Consider the following 9,587-nt stretch of genomic DNA (forward strand, 5'->3'; position numbering starts at 1 on the left):
TAGGCTAAAACCCTGTAAGTTGAAAACTTGAAAAAGAAACTGTATAGGAAAACCAAAGTCTCAGAATCTGTCTTTTGAGAGAAGACAGGTGAAAAAAAAACGTAAAGGGGTAGAGATTGGATTGTACCTCCAGTGGGCTGAGAGAAATCCTTTCCTAGGACACTGTGGTGTCTTAGCATCTAGTTTTTGCGGAAAACTAAAGCCTACTTTCTTCTAACAGCTTTCTGCAGTCAAGTGTAACCTTATAAATGAAGAGGCCCAGCAAAACTGTGTTACAGCTGTAAATAGCTTCTATCCTCTTTCCGAACTGCCTTATTCCTTTATACCCAGGGGTAATTACTGTTCTTTTCCTGTTTCCCTCATGGGTGCTGAATGGACAAGATAGCTCATTAGCATGGAACTTTTTGGAAAGAAGATTTGTGTAAAGTCCCGCCCACTTTCTGACTGGCCTATGACTGCTCTTCCTAGAAATAAGGACAAGCAAGAAAAGGACATTTTTTTCCATTTCCTGCTATGAATCTTGGGCAGTTTGATTCACCTCACAAGGGAAACAGGGCTACTAGAAAATCCTGCTAAATTCTTAGTTAACTAAAAACTATTTTGTTTCTGTAGTTCCCTTCCCTGGTTCCCCTAATGTGTCTATTAGTATGTGCTTAGAATACTCAGGGTCATTCTGCACAAAGACCAGTGTTGCTAAATGTTTGCAGTATGCAAAAATTCTATATTTAATAGTGGAATTTCACCATTCCGCACACCTTCAATTCTAGCGAAATATTGAAGCCCCAGTAGCGGTCTATTCATTCCCTGCAGGTTTCCGGTTTCGCCGGAATCGCAACAAAGGAGGCAATATTTTTTCCGTGTTTCTTCCAGCCCCTGGCCGTCAATCAAACAGAAGAGCCAATGGTTGTGTCCATGCTCCCGAAAGCTGCTTTCCTTTGAAAAACTGTTTTTAAAAACCCGAAAACACCAGTAGCAACGAATATTTGTCATTCAATGTCTCAGAAAGACCTTTTTCGCTGGCGTAGGAGCTTGCGCTTAGTTGTTTACATGCTCTTCAAGTAAAAAAAAAAATCCCCCCCCCCCGATGGGTGCAATTTCTGTCTAAAATTATGGGCAGTGTTGAACAGGGGGCTGTATTGTGCTTGGAAACTTTAAAGACAATTGCAGAAGGGAGCTTTGTTTTACTGTTAAGCACTTCTGTGGAGGGGCTTCAGCCGAAGAAGCCTTGCTTATTCATTGCTTTTGCCGGTTTAAGGCGGGGGGGAAATGGCAATCGCATCTCCGGAAGCTTGGGCGCGAGAGCTAAGGAGGGACATTCTTTCTACCGCTATTTTGAGAATGCACATGTCTTTCGCTGATGTGTTGTGGCTTGTGCTCAGAAGTGTAGCATTTTTTTCAGGGGGATCCACTTTTCTGGATTTTCCCCTAAGCGCTATAAAATTTTGATTGTTGCTGGAGTTTTGTGGGAGTTTTGCGGTTTGTTTACAAGGTCATGCAGAACGTTAGATTAATAGCGTTTACAAAAGGTAAGACTTGGGCTACATTTAAGTTGTGCGGAATGGCCCTCAGATCTTAGTTTTGAGGCTTACTCTGCTTCTTCTCCAACGGCCATCTTCTTAGCATACTACTCCATGTATGGGAAAAAACAAAGAATATAAAGCAGTTGCCTAATGTAGACAAGGGCATTGCCTGGCTTCCTCCTAGGGCACATATGAGACTTTCTTTGTCCTGCACATGGACTTTTGCAGTGGAGATCTAGGGCAGGGCCTGAGCAATTGGTGAATTACCCCCTCCTCCATGAATGGTGGCTGACAGAACAGAGGGCCCAAAGGTACTAGGATCGTGTTAAAAGATGCACAGTCCTCAATGGTCCCAGCACTCAAATAGTCTCAAATTTGAGTTTCTGTCTTTCCAGCAGTCCTCATACACCAATGTTGTAAAGCTTTAGGCTTTGGGTGAATTCAGACTTTGCAAGAAATCACAGTTAATACAAATGGTGTTTAACAAACTAGCAACAACCCATCCTTTGATATCAAAGTTATTAGACCATCTACATTTTGATATCATTAATGATGGAAAATGCAAACTCTGTAGTGTGCATGATTCAACAGCACTTGAGGAAAATCCTACAGGAGGCACCAGAGGAGATGTGTAGTTAGCATATTTAGATTAGAAACTTCCTGGTATTTCCCAAATAATCTCCTCTATGCTGATTGGTTCAATTGGTGACTTCCTGCTCCTTTGAGCACACTTCTTCCCACATTGCCTGTACCAGAACGTTAGTCAGTTAGACTGCTAGAACTATCTCCTCTTACTCACAACGTTTGCTTATCTTCTTAATAAAATTATTTATTTCCTTAAAGCTGTCTCTCTTCTTAATAAAACTAAAAGGTGCCTCACACATTTGCATATTTAAACGTTGCCAACAATTATTTATTGTGATGTGTGAATGCAGCCAAAAATGTACCAAGCACTTATACAAATCCCCACCCCTGCAAGTAAATTGCTCGTTCCAGGGACCCCCACAGCCATTGCAAAGCATGAACACTATTTTTCTCTAACCCTGATTTTGTGCCTAATTAGGCAAAAACCACGCATCTCATTCATTTGTGGTAAACAAACTGCAAGCCTGCAACAACACTATGTGCAGTTTGCATACCTGACTCTGCCGTATCTTCTTTGCAGGAATAAAATTATTGTTCAAAATGATGTTAGTCTAAGACTTAGTCTAAGAAAGTAAACAGCTTGACAGCTAGCTTTCCAGAGAGACCTTTTCTTGAGAAAGCTTTTCAAGCCTATCTTTTGTTTCAATCGATTCCACAGCTTATAAAGGCTTATAAATACTTGAAATGTTTTCAGCAGTCACAGAAGAATCTACTTTTTAAAGAAATACCCCACCTTGTCCTTCCCACCGTATTTGAGAAACAGAGGGGAGCACTTGTCTATCTTCCACTATGAAGGGAACAGAGGCAGAAGTAATCAAGGATAAACGCATTGCTCTTCCTTTGTTGAATTCTGCTTGAACACGATGGGCAAATGCGTGGGGTTTTTCAAATGGTGAATTATCATTCAGTGAAGAGAATACTAAACGATTTGTGACAAAAGGGCAAATCTATGATAAATAACAGCCAACTAGGGCTGATCCCTTCTTTTTCCCTTTATTCTTACAATTGACATATATCAATCTCATACAGGTGGATAATCTTGCAAATAGATAAGTCACACTGGAGACTTCACCATCAGTCCCTGATTGGCTAAGAGCATAACCACGGAGACATCGATAATGGATGCAAGCGAATTGGCCTCTCTGTTTTTTAAAAAAGCTGGAGGCTGTTCACAGTATTCAAACACTGCACACCATAAAACGATAATAATGAAACATAAAACCAATACGAAAGCTAAAAACAAGAATAAAATCAAAAAATTGCTGAGTGCGCAAACCTGAAGAGATCTGGCACCAAATAAACCATTGTGAACAAGACATCCTACAACTTGAAGAGACCCACTTTCTGATTTTCACCCATTTTATACCCTCATATAGGGGCACACATGTGAAGCTTGCCCTCTACGGCAGGGGTAGTCAACCTGTGGTCCTCCAGATGTCCATGGACTACAATTCCCATGAGCCCCTGCCAGCAAACGCTGGCAGGGGCTCATGGGAATTGTAGTCCATTGACATCTGGAGGACCACAGCTTGACTACCCCTGCTCTACAGAATCAGACCATAAGCCTATCAAGGTCAGTACTGTCAGCTTTAAGTAGCAGAGGCTCTTCAGGGTCTCAGGTCACACATCACCTAGTATCTGATCCTTTTAAATGGAGATGATGGTGATTGAACCTGGAACTTTTTGCATACAAAACAAAGGTTCTATCATTGTATAGTCCCTTCACATGCCACACAGAGCAGAGCAGGGCTTCCTATGGTCTTCACTGTTGAGCAGGTTCATACGTTTGGGTTACTGCTAACAGAATCCATCTGTCGTAAAGAGCAGGCCTGTTGCATAGATTGAGAAAGTGGCGTCAGCTTGCAGATTGGGCTTCAAGATATATTGCCTTGTGAGGAACTATTTTTTTTCTTGAGTTGGTTGGATGATGCTCAGTATATCAATGAACCTGAGGAATCTTGGGGTGGTCTTGCCTTGAATTTCTGTATGATAGGTTCTCTTGTCCTTCAAATCCATGAGCTTGGATATACATTGATATGCTCTTCAGCTGTCTCAGAACTCAGGTGAAATTTTGAAATCACTCACAGGGGATTTTGTTTCATTCATTCAAGGCAGATGCAGCCAAGCAGGCAGTTACTCAGTGATTTATGAGAGGAAGGTTATGATCCTGACTCAGAGAGATAAAGTTTATTCCTTAAACAAAAGTGTAGATTTGGCAAAAAAACAATAAAAAAACAGTCTATCCTCTATGATGGGTTTATCTTTTTATTCTATTTTCTTTCTCGGCATTGGGACTTATATATCATCATATTTATTGAACCATTCTTCTTTATTAAAGTTTAAAGGCATTGCATAGTCTGCATGTACTCAAGGCAAGCACAAAACCATTTATCACTTGGTTGAAATAGGAGGAGAGAATTGTTTTTCTCACCTAATATCCCCCACCCACATAATCTACAGACTTGTGAAAGCACATAAGATTGCCTGATTCTATCATTGGTTCTTCTAGCCTAGTGCTGTTTGTTCATGTTTCTTAAGCAATAGTCTCATAGGACAGTTCACACCAGCAAAAAGAGATGGGTCCTTCAGACTGACTAGCCATTATTTTTAAAGCCAGGATATAGGAATGGCTGATCTTCCCTCACTCTTCTCTCTGCTTCCTGTAACCCTTTCACAGAGATCCCTTTGATTAAGGCTTCAGCTACACCTTATTAAATATTCATACCTGTAAAGGACCAATGCTAGGACTTTGCCTCAGTTGTGTGATGGGAGCTTTGTGCCTCACATCTGCATCCACCAGCATTTTTCTCTTTGTGACTAAAGGAAGCAAGAAGAAGCTTTAGCCTCTTCTGTCCCTGAAAGCTGCTGTTGACTTTGATGTAAATATCACATTGCATGCATGGTAGAGTATCTAAGGAATGGTAGCTAGGGTGTCAGTTGAAGGTGGGGGCATAGGACCTCAACTGGGCTGGAAAGTGATCCTGGGGAGGCAAGATGTTTGGGACACCTCAAGCTAGTTCATGGAGAGGCAGCATAAAATAATTTCAAAATAAACAAACAAAGGACTCTGCAATGTGTAGATAGTGTCTAATTAGGCAATATTGATTGATTGATTGATTGATTGATGTGGTTCCTGACAGACTGCTCAATTGCACTCAAAAATGTTCTCTGGAAAGCCAGCGCATAAATTTGCAGTGTTTGTTTTAGGATGCTTTGGGCTGATCCTGCGTTGAGCAGGGGGTTGGACTAGATGGCCTGTATGGCCCCTTACAGCTCTATGATTCTGTGATTCTGTGATTCTGTAAATGAAAAAAAATACACTAAACAAAGAGTTTGAATCCAGAATATGAGCATATGATGCTACTTTGTCCCATCCAATTTGATAATATCCTTAACATGCTCGCGGCGCCGCGGGTGCCGCGGACTAAATAATTCGCTAAGGCCTGGGGGGGAGGAGTTAGGGCGGGCTTTGTCCGTGATGAGGAAGGGGCCTGATTGGCCCCTTCCTCCGGACTGACAATCGCAGGGCCAATTGGCAGGCCCGAAGCAGTTGCTCCCTTGCCAGCGCCCTTATTATTAAAAATAGAAACAGAAACAGAAACAGAAACAGAAACAGAAACAGAAACAGAAACACCATGCCCTGATTTTGGAACAATCTGTCTGGGCATCCTTGATTCATCAGCCTCCAGTAATCTATGGAATCCTGCTTCTATCAATTTGTCATAATCTGTTTATGCATTTATTTACTGCAGATACTTATACCCCACTTTTCTCCCCAATGGAGACCCAGAAGAGCTTATCATTCTCTCCTCCATTTCCACAACATTTCCATGAGGTAAATTGGGCTGAGCCAGCTACTGAGAGACAGCAAATATCCCAGGGTTACCTAGCAACTTCCATGGCAGGACTAGAATTTAATCTCCCCGATCCAGGGGTGGCCAAACTGTGGCTCCCCTGAAGTAAGTAACTGTAACTGTATCTTTTATCTGCCCTAGTTTTAGTCTGATATAACCTCTTCAGCCACTTATATTATCCTTAGTTTTGAGAGGCACAACTTTTTTTACATTAAGAAAAAGCATTGTTAGAGTAGGCATTTAATTATGCTATCTTTTGTGATATTTTTGTGATTTTTTCAAGTTAAGAAAACAGAAAAGGGTTTTTTCCCCTTCTGTTTTGTTTACCAAATTCAATATTCACTACAGCATCATTCCCATGGAGCATTATTTGCATGTTTTCCATGAACACCCATAAAGCATTTGTCATTAGCATATAATCCTATGTGCTGTCATTCCTTTTCTGACTGCATTATCAAGGCTTTTCAATGATGGAAGGGGCAAGCTAGAATAACAATGACACTGAGTGCAGCAATGCATTATACTGTCAGTTCTCAATATGGATCCACATGACAATCAAGAATTCACTAAACATCCTCACTCACCCCTCCTGCCCAAAATCAATGTCAAATGAAAAGTCAAAAGGAAACCTGTAGAATTCAAGTGACTTCAGAATTTGCTGGCAGCAACAGGGAAGCCTATAAATACAAACTAGTCAATAGTATCTGCATAGGGTTAGAAGAAGAATATCCTCATGCTTCCTTAATACTTCCTGGAGTCCTGCCGTCTCCAGGAGTGTTGAACTGGTTGGCCATTCTACCTCCTCCCATCTGTTCGGTTCAGCAAAGTGAGCTTTTACATCCAGTGGGTCCTCCTCTGGACCTTCTCCTTCCACAGTCCTGCTAATGACTGATAACACTTCTTTTCTTTCACAGAAAGGTTTTAGCATGTTTTAGCATGTTAATGTGTACCACCTCCCTGTATCAACCACATAGGTAACGTTGTCTACCTTATCCACTACTAGATGGGGTCCTGCAAACTTAAATGGACTCCGGGGAATGGTAGAGGACAGGAAGGCCTGGAGGATCATTGTCCATGGGGTCGCGATGGGTCGGACACGACTTCGCACATAACAACAGCAACAAGATGGGGTCCATCCCATGCAGTTTAATTTATCAGCCCGAAGGGGCAAGAATACCATAACCTTTCCCCCAATATCGTAAGTTCTGGACCTGGTGTTTTTATCATACCAGTTACTTTGATTGGTTTGAGTTTTAGCAAGGTGCTCCCCTGCCAATGTCATAATTTCTTTCAACCTCTCCCTGAAAGAAAGCACATACTTCACCACTGATTGCTTAGTCTTGGAGACTTTCTCCTCCCAGTTCTCTTTTACTAAATCCAGGGGAACCTCGAACCTTTTTCCCAAACATAAGCTCAAAGGGGGAAAATCCGGTTGATTCTTGGGGAACCTCCCAATAAGCAAACAGCAATTGAGGTAACTTTTTGTCCCAATCCTGTGGATGAGCAGGGCTGGACACCACCCAGACACCATCCGGACACTCTCCACCCAGGAGGGCTTTTCACAAATATATAATAGAGCAAAGTGTTAAAGATTTATTGACCACCACTTCCGGCCATGTCGGCTCAAGGTGATTTACAGATAAAAACCCATAAAACAATATAAAATGATACAATATTGGCAGCACAGTCCCATTAGTTCCCTACCAACCCACAGTCCAGTCCATGTTCAAACCACCCACCAGCCTTGGGTGAGGTCATCTACCTAGATGTATGGGCATCGAGGGGGCTTCTAAATAAATAGATACAGGTATGAATGAATCAAGAGTCCCATATTTTACTTGAGTTTGAATGGTATTTGCTCATGTATTACAGCCGACAATGTTTTGGAAGAGGCTTTCCTTTCTCTTTAAGAGAATAAGAAGGCTATTTCTTCTAAAAAAGCATTTACTACTCATGTTTGCTGAGCATGCTTTCATAGGAAATAATTCAACATGTAGGAAAACACTGCCCAATTAATCAGAAGAATATCTGTAACCAATTAAAGTACTTTTTACAACTATGAATAAGAGCCTCTTGTGGCACAGAGTGCTAAGCCAGTGACATGCTGTTTGAAGCTCTGCCCATGAGGCTGGGAGTTCAATCCTAGCAGTAGGTTCAAGGTTGACTCAGCCTTCCATCCTTCCGAGGTCGGTAAAATGAGTACCCAGCTCGCTGGGGGGTAAACGGTAATGACTGGGGAAGGCACTGGCAAACCACCCCGTATTGAGTCTGCCATGAAAACGCTAGAGGGCGTCACCCCAAGGGTCAGACATGACCTGGTGCTTGCACAGGGGATACCTTTACCTTTTTTACAACTATGACTCTAACCAGTTAATCTACTAAATACTGCAGCCCTACTGAAAACCAACAGATATGTAAAGCCACCCTGAGTTTGGTCATATTATGAAATTGAAGGCATGTATTCCATAGGTAGTTGCATATCAGGTTAATGATGCTAAGTAAACCAACTACTTTTTTGTGTGCGTTTACATGGGAAAAAGGATCACAGTCGACACTTCTTACCCCTTATTTATTTGCTTTACATTGTAATCAGCCATCTTTGAGAAACAGTTAAACCTACTAAAGACAGAGCCTCATTCTGCGGGAGCCTGGAGGCAAAATTTAGTATGTATGGCTGTATTTGAGTCTAGGAAGAACATCACAGCAATGCAGACATATATTAAAATGCAGCAGTGTTCCAGCTCCAAGCTCCAGGTCGCCGTTTAAAACCACGCAGCTGTAAATAATCCAATATGGGTTGGGGGGAAATTCAGCAAACATAATTAGAGATGAAATGCCCTTTAAGCATAGTCCATACTAGTAGTTAGAAAGCAGCACAAACAATACTCCCACTACAGAGAAAGGCATAATTAGGAAGAAGGTTTCATGTGTTAGAATGAGGGTATTTGGAGTGTTGGAGGGCTTATTTTGAAAGTGTTTCTCACTGAGAAAGGGAAAAGATGCAATGTGAGATTCTTTTTCATGAACTTCAGAGGGGGAAAGTGTCAAGATTATGGTGCTTCAGGGATCAGCAAGTAAAGACCCTTCCTAATGTCATGCGATTCAATGCAGTCAACAGGAAAACTAGTACAGATGACCCTTTCCTCCATTTTGCTGTACCCTACATTCTCCTCAATCCCCATTTTAATAGAGCGGCTTTTAAAAATTAACTCAAAAATTGGAGCAAGCACCTTTTGGCATGACTTAGATCCTTCAGGTTCTCTTCATCTGTCCCCTTTCCTCCCTGTGCTAATGGGTCTCAACATTAATCTTTTTGCATTTTGGTAGAACAACATACATCTATAATTGCAAGCTTTTATCCAGAATTTTTTCAACACACATAGGCTCAAAGGCTCATCACTAAAACACCAGATAGAATGAATGTTAATGCTCTCATATGAATAATCACATAAAAGATTGCTTTCTTGCAGTGCTTTGTTGATATGTCCATGCATGTAGGTAATGTAGAGAGGATGGGTAATGTCATTTGCATCATGCTCACCTCCAATTCAAGGAATGTACACAGCAG

Source organism: Paroedura picta, chromosome 13 (genome assembly GCF_049243985.1).
Source record: "Paroedura picta isolate Pp20150507F chromosome 13, Ppicta_v3.0, whole genome shotgun sequence".
Taxonomy (NCBI): Eukaryota; Metazoa; Chordata; class Lepidosauria; order Squamata; family Gekkonidae; genus Paroedura; species Paroedura picta.